At 41.0% G+C, this 13684-nt stretch overlaps 1 protein-coding gene across 1 annotated transcript in view; it reads right to left on the bottom strand.

The window, feature by feature from the left end:
* SEC24D (SEC24 homolog D, COPII coat complex component) overlaps positions 1–13684 on the bottom strand; it is a 145442-nt gene that overhangs the window by 93238 nt on the left and 38520 nt on the right. The window lies entirely within an intron of this gene.

The raw sequence follows: 13684 nt of genomic DNA, 5'->3' as shown, positions 1-13684 counted from the left end.
AGACTGGGAGAAAGCACCCAGCTCCTGGCTTCGGATCGGCACAGCCCCAGCCGTAGTGGCCATTAGGGGACTGAACCAACGGAAGGAAGACCTTTCTCTCTGTCTCTCTCTCACTGTCTATAACTCTCTCACACTGTCTCTCTCTCACACTAACTCTGCCTGTCAAAAAAAAAAAAAAAAAAAAGGACTGAGGAGGAAAACAATGAAAATTTGGTGTACTGCAAATGAAATGGAGAAAGCAAGGAAAAGGCATGCTCATCTGGGTCAGGTGGAGCTGCCAGAGCAGTATGACCACTGGCTTTAGCATCATAGTGGAAGCTGCTGGAGACCCTTAGTGAGAATTTCAGTGGAAATTCAAGCAACAAAGGGAGAAGAACTGGCAATAACCTTATCAAGTTTTGTTGCAGTGGGGAGCAAAGAAAAGAGGAATAGTTGATAAAGTAGATCAAAAAGTCATTTTTATTTTTGAATTTTTGAAGATAAAACATGTTTTTTTAAATAGGAATAATTATGCATACAGAAACTTTGTGATTATGTAAGATAAAGAGAGGAAAGTTCTTGTAACAGTATGTATGAGTAATACACAGAGAGGTAGGCTTTTGACTCAGCACTGATGGTCAGAGGCAGGACAGTGGAACGGCAGAACATGTTGCTGTTGCAGTGGTGGGGTCCATGGAAGTTCTCTTCTGATTTTAAAACCTTTTCCAGAAAGGAGGAGGAAGAGCAGATAAAACAAAAGATGGGGGGAGGGGGCGGTGGCACTGTGGCTCAACGGGTTAACGCCCTGGCCTGAAGTGCCAGCACCCCATATGGGCGCCAGTTCTAGTCCCGGCTGCTCCTCTTCCAATCCAGCTCTCTGCTATGGTCTGGGAAAGCAGTAGAACATGGCCCACATTCTGGATAGTTCTGGATAGTTTTCTGTGCTTTACAACCTGGGTAACTTTCAAGAATACAAAGCAATTTTAAGAATAAGAATGTCCTGGGGCTGGTACTGTGGCGTAGTGGGTAAAGCTACTGCCTGTAGTGCCTGCCTCCTATATGAGTGCTGGTTCGAGTCCTGGCTGCTCCACTTCCAATCCAGCTCTCTGCTGTGGCCTGGGAAAGCAGTAGAAGATGGCACAAGACCTTGGGACCCTGCACCCACATGGGAGACCTGGAAGAAGCTCCTGGCTCCTGGCTTCGGATCGGCTCAGCTCTGGCCGTTGCAGCCATCTGGGGAGTGAACCAGTGGATGGAAGACCTCTCTCTCTGTCTCTACCTCTCTCTGTAACTCTGCTGGTCAAATAAATAAAATAAATCTTTAAAAAAATAAAAACCAAAAGATGGGAGAGGAGGTACTCCAGGTTTGTGGGGGAAACGTGAAACAGTCACTAAGGAGAGTAGAAAAGTGAAAAGAATTTGGGAAGTATTATGTGCTGGGAAGTTTGTGGTCCTGGTTGAAACAAGGACTGCAGCATGACTGGGAGTCTTTTCCTAATCATACTGTCTTGCACAGATATAGGACTGGAGAAAATGGAGGACAGACTAAAGAAAGTTGAGTTTATTAGATTCAGCTCCAATCTACTATAATCAGATCTCACATTTTTCAGGGCAAGCTAGAAATTTGGATTTTGACATAAAATGTTCTGACTACTATAGCATGCTAACTTATCCAAATAGAAACAAAACAAAATATTGTGTATGTCAAATCAGTGTCACTAAAGACTGAATCCAGTCTTTGGGCTCATATGCAGTACACAGAGAGAAAAGGGAATTGTAGTACTAACAAGGATAATAATAGTAATTGACAATGTATGAGGCATTGTTATGATACTATTAAATACAAACTCATTTTAGTCCCACAATAACTCTGTGAGGTTGATATATTTATGATTCCATTTCACTGAGAAGGAAACTTGAGGCACCAGGAAGTTAAAGGACTAGTCAAAGGTCAGAGAGTTATTAAGTGATAAAAGTGAGATAAGAACCTATATAATTTCCCACAACATCTCAGAAAAGTTGGATTTATGTCATGAAGGCTTTGAATGTTAGATGAGTGCTTGAAACAACTTTGGTGAAATGAGGAAATGTGATTTTTAGCACAGGAAGACAGTCAAACAAATTTTTGAAGGATATCAATCATTTGTGGGTATAGCATAGCTTTGGAGAATAGGAAAAGATTAAAGACATACAGACTGTTCCATTGCTCTAAAAGACCAGGAAAACACTAACTGAGGGCAAAACTAGAGTTCTAGCAATGGGAATTAAAGAAAAGGAAATATTGTATATTGTAAATATCTTGAACCAATATTAATGTTTATTCAGATTCAGATGAAAACCCTCCTTATTATCATCACCTCACAATGTTAAGCAGACCATAAATTAAGAATTTGGGGAGGATTTTTTCAAGATGGTGGAATAGGAAGGGAGCTTACTGCTCTATTCTAGGGGAAGATAGTTTAAATAAAAAGTGGAGAGAGTGCAATCTCAGGGAAGAGTTAGGGAGAAAACGGCAGAGGAAACTTCACACAAATTAGAGGGACAATGTGGAACTATGTGGAGCATGTGGACAAACACAACTCAGGACCCCTGCAGCTGAACACCTCAACATCAGCTTTGGAGTAAGGTGAGACCAGACTGCAGCAGCCCAAGCCACTGGCAATAAAGTTGTAGGAAGAACCTCTCATGAGTCTGACTTGGAGCCCTGTGGGGGAGAGTATATCTGCAACCAGAGGAAAAAAAAAGGGAAGGGTATGTTTCTCTCTCCCTGACTGCCTGGCACCAGCGCCCTAAAACTAGCTGAAAGAGGGTAGGCGTCATTTTGGACTTACGTGATAGCTGCAACAGCTCTTATCCACGCACCCAGCAACAGCTAAGGGAGACGCCTGAGTTTGTCTGGAAGAATTGACAAGGGGCTGGGAGCTCATTGATTGTAGGAGCCTTGTGTGCCAGGATTGTGGGAACACTGTAGCTGTGTGGGAGGGCACAGGGTGTGGCTGGGACTTCGGGCAGTCACTGTGGGCGGCTCTATATACTCAGGCTCCCTGATTCTCTGTTGAGGGTCATAGCTGCAGGATGCATGCTCACACCAAGAACCGCAAAGATCCTTTGTGTGGTCCTTGTGGCAGTGCTGATGAAAATTGTAGCCACTGGGGCTAGTGCCAAGGCATTAGTCTCTTTTGAGGAGAGGAGCTGAATGTGAGAATATGCCAACAGAGCAGAACATACCTCCTCTCAGATTAAAAAAAAAAAAAAAAAAAAAAGACTTACCATGCCCAACTTGGGTGTCACCTTGGATGCTCCCCTCACTCTGAACACTGAACAGAGCTCCCTGACTATATCTAGCACACAACTCTGAGTATTCTCTGAAAGAGGGGACACTCCACTAAGTCACAGAGGCATAATCCAAAGATAAAAGCCATCACAGGGGAAAAAAAAAACAATAACAATAATTATCACCACAAATATCTAATAATAAATACAGCAATTCAAGAAATAGGAATAAGGAAGGCAACATGACACCCCCAAAATAACACAACACTTCAATACTAGAATGTGAAGATGAAGAGACTAACGGAAATGCCAGAAATGGAATTCAAAAAATTGATCACAGGAATACTTAGAAGTAAACAGAAGCAAATCCATAAAGTAAAGAAATCCATACATGACATGAATGAAAATCTTTCCCATGAAATTGAGATTTTAAAGAGAAATCAAAACAAAATATTGGAAGTGAGGAATTCAATAGAACAAATAAAAAATGTGGTGGAAAGCCTTAACAGAATTGGTGAGGCAGAAGAAAGAATATCCGAGTTAGAAGACAAATCTCTGGAAAGTTTATAGTCAGATCAACAAAAAGAGAAAGAACTTATAAAACTAAAAATCAGTATGGGAGATTTATGGTCTTAGGAGTTCCTGAAGGCGTGGACAGACAGCATGGATAAGAAGGCCTTTTAAGTCAAATAAAAATAGAAAACTTTTCTAATTTGGAGAAAGAAAGGGATGTCCAAGTACAGGAAGCACTTGGAACTCCTAGTAGACGTGACCAGAAAAGATCTTCACCACAACACATTGTAGTCAAACTCTCCACATTAAAACATACAGGAAAGATTATAAAAAGGTACAAGAGAAATGTTAGATTACTTTCAAAGAATCTCCAATTAGACCCAACAGTTGACTTCTTACCAGAAACACTACAGGTTAGGAGAGAATAGCAAGATATATTCCAAGTCTTAAGAGAAAAAAACTGTCAACACAGAATATTGTACCCTGCAAAGCTCTCATTTATGAATGAAGGTGAAAGACAGACCTTCCATAACAAACAGTAATTGAATTTGTCACCACTCCTCCAGCCTTACAAAAGATGCTTAAGGAAGTGCTACACCCAAAAACACAATCATCACTATGAAAGAAGGCTAAGGCAGAAAATCCCCCAGTAAATATATAAAGGAAATCCAAAGTAAACAATCAGAATATTTATACAAAAATGGCAGGGCCAAGTCATTACTTATCAATAGTCACCCTAAATGTAAATGGCCTCAACTCTCCAGTTGAAAGATAGACTGGCTGAATGGGGGAAAAAAATCTATTTAGTGCCTACAAGAAACACATCTCACCAACAAACATACATGCAGACTGAAAGTGAAAGGATATAGAAAGATATTCCATGCTAACAGAAACCAAAAAAGAGCTGGTATAGCCATCCTAATATCAGACAAAATAAACTTTAATACAAAAACTGTCAAAAGAGACAAAGAAAGGCACTATGTAGAGGATAAGGATCAATTCAATAGGAAAATGTGACTACTGTAAATGTAGATGCATCTAATCACAGGTCACTTGGCTATTTAAAAGAAATGTTAATGGATCTGTGGTGTATCGTGTAAAGCCACAGCCTGCAGTGCTGGCGACCCATATGGTCACCAGTTCAAGCCACAGCCTGCAGTGCTGGCGACCCATATGGTCACCAGTTCAATTCCCAGCTGCTCCACTTGCAATCCAGCTCTCTGCTATGGCCTTGGAAGGCAGTGGAGGATGGCCCAAGTTCTTGAGCCCCTGCACCTGTGTAGGAGACCCAGAGAAGGCTCCTAGCTTCTGCTTTGGATCAACACAGCTCAAGCTCTTGTGGCCAACTGGGAAGTGAACCAGTGGATGGAAGACCTTTCTCTCTCTCCCTCTGCCTCTCCTTCTCTTTGTGTAACTCTGACTTCCAAATAAATAAATAAATAAATCTTTAAAAAAAAGAAAGGTTAATGGACCCAAAGGGAGATACAGACTCCAATACAATAGTAATGGGGAACTTCAGTACTCCACTTTCAGCAATGGACAGATCAACCAAACAGAAAATCAGCAAGGAAACAACAGAGTTAATCAACACCACAAACCAAATTGACCTAACAGATATCTACAGAACTTTTATCCTACAGATGTAGAATACACATTTGTCTCAGCAGTGCATGGAACTGTCTCTAGGATAGATCACATGCTGAACAGACACCAAGTCTCAGCAAATTCAAAAAAATTAAAATCACACCATGCATCTTCTCTGACCACAATGGAATGAAGCTGGAAATCAACAACTCAGGAGTCTCCATGTGCAAACACATGGAGATTGAACAACATTCTCCTGCATGAACATAGAAGAGTCATAGAAGAAATCAAAAAATTTCTGGAAACGAATGAAGACAACAATAAAACATATCAAAACTTATGGGATGGGGCCGGCACCATGGCTCACATAGCTAATCCTCTGTCTGTGGTGCCGGCATCCTATATGCTGGCTGCTCCTCTTCCAGTCCAGCTCTCTGCTGTGGCCCGGGAGGGCAGTGGAGGATGGCCCAGGTGCTTGGGCCCCTGTACCCGCATGGGAGACCAGGAAGAAGCACCTGGCTCTTGGCTTCGGATTGGCGTTTTCTGGCTGTAGCGGCCATTTGGGGAGTAAATCAACAGAAGGAAGACCTTTCTCTCTGTCTCTCTCTCTCTCTCTCTATGACTCTACTTGTCAAATAAATAATAAAAAACAAAAATTTTTTTAAAAACTTATAGGATACAGAAAATCAGTGTTAGAGGAAAGTTTATAGCAACTGGTGCCTAAAGACACTGGAAAGGCACCAAATAAATAACCTATCAGTGCATCTCAAGGACCCAGAAAAACAACAGCAAAACAAACACAAAATAAGTAGGAGAAAAAAAAAATAATTAAAATTAGAGAACAAAAGTGAAACCAAAAAAAAAAAAAAATACAAAAGATCCATGAAACAAAAAGCTGGTTTTTTGAAAAAATCAAACAAAACTGATACACCATTGGCACAACTAACGAAAAAAAGGAGGAAGAAGATCCAAATTAATAAAATTATAGATGAAAAAGAAAATATAAAACAGACACCACAGAATAAAAAGAATCATTCGAAATTACTACAAAGATGGGGCCGGCGCTATGGCACTGTGGGTTAACGCCCTGGCCTGAAGCGCCAGCATCCCATATGGGTGCCGGTTTGAGACCCATCTGCTCCACTTCCAGTCCAGCTCTCTGCTATGGCATGGGAAAGCAGTGGAAGATGGCCCAAGGCCTTGGGCCCCTGCACCACGTGGGAGACCCAGAAGAAGCTCCTGGCTCCTGGCTTCGGATCAGCACAGCTCTGGCCATTGTGGTCATTTGAGGAGTGAACCAGCAGATGGAAGACTTCTCTCTCTCTGCCTCTCCTCTCTCTGACTTTCAAATAAATAAATAAATCTTTAAAAACAAAGAAATTACTACAAAGAATTGTATGCCAACAAATTAGAAAGAAATGGATAGATTACTGGACACACACAACCAACACAGCCTACCTATATTGAGCCACAGAAATTGAAACACAGAAAATCTAAACAGACCAATAATCAAGACAGAAATTGAATCAGTAAAAAGACTCTCCCTGCAAAAAAAGTCCAGGACCGGATGACCTCACTGCTGAAAACATCAGACATTTAAAGGGGAAATAACTCCAATTCTTCTCAAGCTACTCAAAATAATTTAAAGGAAGAGAATCCTCCCCAAACTCTTTCTATGATGCCAGCAACACCTTAATCCCTAAAGCTGAAAAAGATACAGCAGAGAAAGAAAACTATAGACCAATTTCCCAGATGAACAGAGTTGCAAAAATCCTTAACAGAGTACTAGTCAATTGAATCCAACACATCAGAAAGATCATTTATCAAGACCAAGTGAGATATATCCTGGTATGCAGGGACGTTTCAACATTCTCAAATCAATAATGTAATATATCACATTAGAAAATTGAAGAACAAAAATCATATGATTATCTCAATAGATGTATAGAAAACATTTGATAAAATACAATACCCTTTCATGATGAAAACTTTAAGCAAAATGGGTATAGAAGGAACATTCCTCAACACAATCAAGGCAATTTAAACCCATAGCCAGCATCCCATTGAATGGGGAATAGTTGGAAGCATTTCCACTGAGATCTGATACCAAACAAGGATGCCCACTCTCACCATTGCTTGCTATTCAATATAGTTTTGGAAGTTATAGCTAGAGCCATTAGTCAAGAAAAAGAAATCAAAATGTTACAAATTGGGAAGGAGGAAGTCAAATTATCCCTATTTGCAGATAGTATGATTATATATTTAGGGGATCCAAAAGACTCCACTAAAAGAGTATTGAACTCATAAAAGAGTTTGGTGAAGTGGCAGAATACAAAATCAACACACAAAAATCAACAGCCTTTGTATACACAGACAATGCCACAGCTGAGAAAGAACATCTAAGATCAAATCAATTCACAATAGCTACAAAAAAAAAAAAAAATCAAAAATCCTTGGAGCAAATTTAAACAAAGATGTCAAACATTAAAAAAAGAAATAGAAGAAGAGACAAAAAAAATGGGGAAAATCTGGGCGCACTAGGTTAATCCTCCTCCTGCAGCGCCGGCATCCCATATGGGCACCGGGTTCTAGTCCCGGTTGCTCCTCTTCCAATCAGCTCTCTTCTGTGGCCTGGGATAGCAATGGAGGATGGCCCAAGTGCTTGGAAGCACATGGGAGCGCATGGGAGACCAGAAGGAAGCTCCTGGCTCCTGGCTTCAGATTGGCGCAGCTCCAGCCGTTATGGCCATTTGGAGAGTGAACCAACAGAATGAAGACCTTTCTCTCTGTCTCTCTCACTGTCTGTAACTCTACCTATCAAATAAATTTTAAAAAGGGGGGTGGAATCTTCCATGTTCATGGATTGTAAGAATTAACATCATCAAAATGGCCATACTACCAAAAGCAATTTACAGATTCAATGAGATACTCATCAAAATACCAAAGACATGCTTCTCAGATCTAGAAAAAATGATGCTGAAATTCACTGGAGGCACAGGAGACCCCAAATAGCTAAAGCAATCTTTGACAACAAACACAAATCCGGAGGTATCACTATACCAGATTTCAACACATACTACAAGACAGTTATAATAAAAATAGCCTGGTACTGGTATAAAAACAGATGGATAGACCAATGGACAGAACAGAAACACCAGAAACGAAGCCAAACATCCACAACCAACTTATATTTGACAAAGGAGCTGAAATCAATCCGTGGAGCAAGGACAGTCTCTTCAACAAATAGTGCTGGGAAAACTGGATCTCCACATGCAGAAGTATGAAGCAAGACCCCTACCTTATACCTTATACAAAAATCTACTCAAAATGTATTAAAGACCTAAATCTATGACCTGATAGCATCATTATTAGAGAACACTGGGGAAACCCTGCAACACATTGGAATAGGTAGGGTTCTTAGAAAAGGCCCCAGAGGCACCAGGCAATCAAAGCCAAAATTGACAAGTGAGATTACATCAAATTGAGAAGCTTCTGTACTACAAAAGAAACACTCAGCAAAGCGAAGAGGAAACTGACAGGAGAAATTATTTGTAAACTATGCAATTGATAAAGGATTAATAATCAGAATACATAAAGAGATTAAGAAACTCAACAACAACAATCCAGTTAAGAAATGGGTAAAGAACTTCAACAGGCATTTTTCAAAAGAGGAAATCCAAATGGCCAACGGACACATGAAAAAATGTTCAGGATCACTAGCAATCAGGAAAATGAAAATCAAAACCATAATGAGGTTTCACCTCACCTTCCATTATAAAGGCTTTTATATAGAAATCAATAAACAACAAATGCTGGCAAGGATGTGGGGAGAAAGATACACCCTAATACACTGTTGGTGGGAATGTAAACTGGTACAGCCCTACCATATGACCCAGCCACCCCACTCCTGGAAATTTACCCAAGGGAAATGAAATGAGCATATAAGAGTTACCTGTACTCCATGATTATTGCAGCTCAGCTCAATTCATAATAACTAAGACATGGAATTGGCCAGTGCAGCGGCTCACTAGGCTAATCCTCCACCTGCGGCGCCAGCACTCCAGGTTCTAGTCCCGTTTGGGGCACTGGTTCTGTCCCGGTTTCTCCTCTTCCAGTCTAGCTCTCTGCAGTGACCCGGGAAGGCAATGGAGGATGGCCCAAGTGCTTGGGCCCTGCACCCACATGGGAGACCAGGAGGAAGCACCGGCTCCTGGCTTCGGATCGGTGCAGCACGCCAGCCGTAGCAGCCATTTGGGGGGTGAACCAACGTAAAGTAAGACCTTTCTCTCTGTCTCTCTCACTGTCTAACTCTGCCTGTCAAAAAAAAAAAAAAAAAGATATGGAATCAACCCAAATGCCTGTCAACTGAAGACTGAATAAAGAAATTATGGCTCATGTACCCAACGGAATACTACATAGCAATAAAAAAAAAAAATCCTGTCATTTGCAACAAAATAGATTAAACTGAAAAACATCATACTTAGTGAAAATAAGCCTGTCCCAAAAGGACAAATACCATATGTACTCCCTAATCTGTGATAACTAACAGAGCACCTAAAAGGTAATCTAGAGAAGTGACATTAGCATTTCAAGGGGTCAGTGCTGTGGTGCAGTAGGTTAATCCTCCACCTGAGGCAACAGCAACCCATAGGGACGCCGGTTCTAGTCCCAGCTACCTCTCTTCGGATCCAGCTCTCTGCTATGGCCTGGGAAAGCAACAGAAGATGGCCCCAATACTTGGGCCCCTGCCCCCATGTGGGAGACCCTGAAGAAGTTCTTGGCTCCTGGTTTCAAATTGGCTCAGCTCTGGCCACTGTGGCCATTTGGGGAGTGAACCATCAGATGGAAGACTCCTCTCTCTCTCTGTCTCTCCCTCTCTCTGAACTGAAAACAGGGATTTACACACAGATACTTGGACACTAGTGTTCACAGCATCCATTACTCACAGGAGCCAAAAAGTATTAAAGAAGTCAAATGTCTTTCAACAGAATAGATAAACAAATAAAGGAGTATATATATGTGTGCAAAGGAATAGTATTCAGACTTAAAAAGAAATGAAGGGGCCAGCGCGGTGGCTTAGCAGGTAAAGCTGCCACCTATGGTGCCGACATCCCATATGGGTGCCAGTTCAAGTCCTGGCTGCTCCACTTACAATCCAGCTCTCTGCTGTGGCCTGGGAAAGCAGTAGAAGATAGCCCAAGTCCTTGGGCCCCTGCACCTGCCTAGAATCCTGGAAGAAGCTCCTGGATCCTGGCTTCTCATTGGCACAGCTCTAGCCATTGCAGTCAACTGGGGAGTGAACCAACGGATGGAAGATCTCTCTCTCTTTCTCTCCCACTCATTCTCTCTCTGTGTAACTCTGACTTTCATGTAAATAAATAAAATATTAAAAAAAAAAAAAAAAAGAAATGGGCCGGCGCCGTGGCTCAACAGGCTAATCCTCCGCCTTGCGGCGCCGGCACACCGGGTTCTAGTCCCGGTCGGGGCACCGATCCTGTCCCGGTTGCCCCTCTTCCAGGCCAGCTCTCTGCTGTGGCCAGGGAGTGCAGTGGAGGATGGCCCAAGTGCTTGGGCTCTGCACCCCATGGGAGACCAGGAGAAGCACCTGGCTCCTGCCATCGGAACAGCACGGTGCGCCGGCCGCAGCGCGCTACCGCGGCGGCCATTGGAGGGTGAACCAACGGCAAAAGGAAGACCTTTCTCTCTGTCTCTCTCTCACTGTCCACTCTGCCTGTCAAAAAAAAAAAAAGAAAAAGAAAAAAAAGAAATGAAAACCTGACACATGCTACAGGGTAGATGAACCTTGAAAGTATTAAGTGAAATAAACTATACATGAAATGGTGAATATTATATGAATCCTCTTAAATGAGATACCTAGAGCAGGCAGATTCATGGAGACAGAAAGTAGAATCGTGGTTACTAGGGGTTTTCAGTAAGTGGAGGAATGGGAAGAAGTTGTTGCATAAAGTTTCAGTGTAGGATGATAAAAATGTCTCAGAAATGGGCAATAAAAAAGGTTGTACAACACTGTGGAGGAAATTAAGGCCACTTAATTGTATACTTAAAAATAGTTAAAATGACAAATTTTATGGTACACACACATGTGCACACACCCAGACATGCATACACACACACACACACATATATATGTTAAATATATATATATTTAACAACAAGAAATCTCAAAGTCTCCAAACATAACACTATGCACATGCTGTCCCATGACAGGTGCACTCTCTTGCCACCACACCAGCATATTTTATCTCTGTTTCACAATCCTTTGTCATTCTAGCCTCCCCACCTCTCTGGTTTACCCTGGCTTACTCAAGTCTCAGCACAGTGTCCATCACTCTTGCAGGAGAGGCTGGGCCAAATATTCTAGCATATGACCTCACATTTAACTTCCCCTGAAAACATGCTTTTTTATCCTTCTATTTTAGTAAGTATCATACTGCATTAATATTTAGTTATCTCTTGTTTCCTGATTGTTCATTCATTTTAAATATATATATATATATATATCTTTTTTCTCTTTTTAAATTTTTTGAAATTTATTTTTAAGTTTTAGATTAACATGTAATACTTGCACATTTTTAAGGGGTATAAAACAACATTTATTTCTAAACAGAGGCAGTGAAATGGGCTAGGAGCATGCTCCCCTAGCAACAGAAGGCCAGGCCTTTAATTCTAGCTTTGCTTCATATCATCTAAGATCTTGAGTAAACTACCTAAGCATTCTGTGCTTCAGTTTCCCACTCTGTATAAGAGGATGACACAAATGCCTATCTCACAGTTATGGAGCAGATGAAATTAACTCGTTCACATAAAATCCTTAGAAGATTGCCTTGACACATGGTTAGCACTTAGAAATATTAACCATGGTAATAATGTCAAGTTGTAGATGCTGTATTATATTACTAATCTCAGGCTTAGAATAGCAACCTAGCACATAACAGATACTGAACAAACCAATTTCTGAATTTATACATGAGTGAGTAAATCAAAGTGGAACCCTGCTGCCATAGAGTTCACAGATTTCTAGGAGACAGAAGCTTAAACCATTGTAAAATATAAAGTGATGGGTAAAATACATATGAAGCACTATGGGAGAAGAAATTGTGGAAAGATTTCAAAGAAAAAAATTTAACTGGGTTTCTAAGAATTAAGAACTTCCAAAGTAAAGGGATGAGAGTTATATATTCCTAGCATATGTGTTCAGTAAATATTTCTGACACCCAATATTCTAGATACTAAGTAAATTTCTAGGGAACTGTGTTGAAGAAACAGTCCTTATTCTGTTTCAGAGAAAGCAGCACAAAGTGAAATTCCGAGACATGAGAAGAAAGGGGACAGTTTGCTATGGCTGAGAAGTTCCAAAGAAAGAAGCAGCTGGAACATGAGTCTGGTCAGGAATGTTCTGTTGGCCAAAAAGAGCCTCAAACACTATTTTTTATATTTATTTGAAATATTCAGTAAATATTAACATACACATAACACTCATTGTTAGGCTGAAATAAAATTGCCATTTTTGCTGATCACATGGTAGAAAAATGCCCTAATCTATTATCCATCATTTCCTAAGCGCTTGACATTTACAAACTCATCTGACTGGTTTTTGTTGGTGTAGTAAGTAATAAAGAGCAAATTATTTTTAAAATAATAATAAAAGAGGTAATCTGAATTGTTCTTAATATTATTATCTATAACAATAATATCATTGTAATTTATATCAATCCTTTCACTCTACACACCTAAAAGCATACTTAGAACACACACAGTCACCTCTGATCCTTACATTGTATCTGGCGGCACTGAGACTTAGAGAGGTGAGATGAGCAAGCTTGCCCAGACAGTAGGGAGGGAGTCTGGATTCTCCCAAAGCCCTTTCTGCCTCCCTGTGCTGCCTGTTTTGTGTGGATAGCTCTGCAGATAGCACAGAGAATTGACTAATGAGGGGTGTTCCAAACCAGAACCTGACTAGCTTGACAACTCTGAGCTGAGACAGAATGCTTGTTTATATACTGTTATACCTCTAGAATTGAGTGCATGATTTTTTTTTTTTTTTGACAGGCAGAGTTAGACAGTGAGAGAAAGAGAGAGACAGAGAGAAAGGTCTTCCTTCCATTGGTTCACCTCCCAAACGGCCGGCGCCACAGGCAGACGATTAGCTTATTGAGCCGGGGCGCTGGCCGAGTGCATGACTTTTAAATGGTATACACAGACTCTCGGACATCAGATTGTATTTTTAACTTGCCATAAACAATATAGTAACATATATACAGCAAGCAGGTATGGGACAGGGTCAGCACGGAGGCTAGTTTCTCCTCATCCCAGT

This window comes from Lepus europaeus, chromosome 8 (genome assembly GCF_033115175.1).
Source record: "Lepus europaeus isolate LE1 chromosome 8, mLepTim1.pri, whole genome shotgun sequence".
Classification (NCBI taxonomy): domain Eukaryota; kingdom Metazoa; phylum Chordata; class Mammalia; order Lagomorpha; family Leporidae; genus Lepus; species Lepus europaeus.
This window is presented reverse-complemented; position numbering and strand designations above follow the sequence as displayed.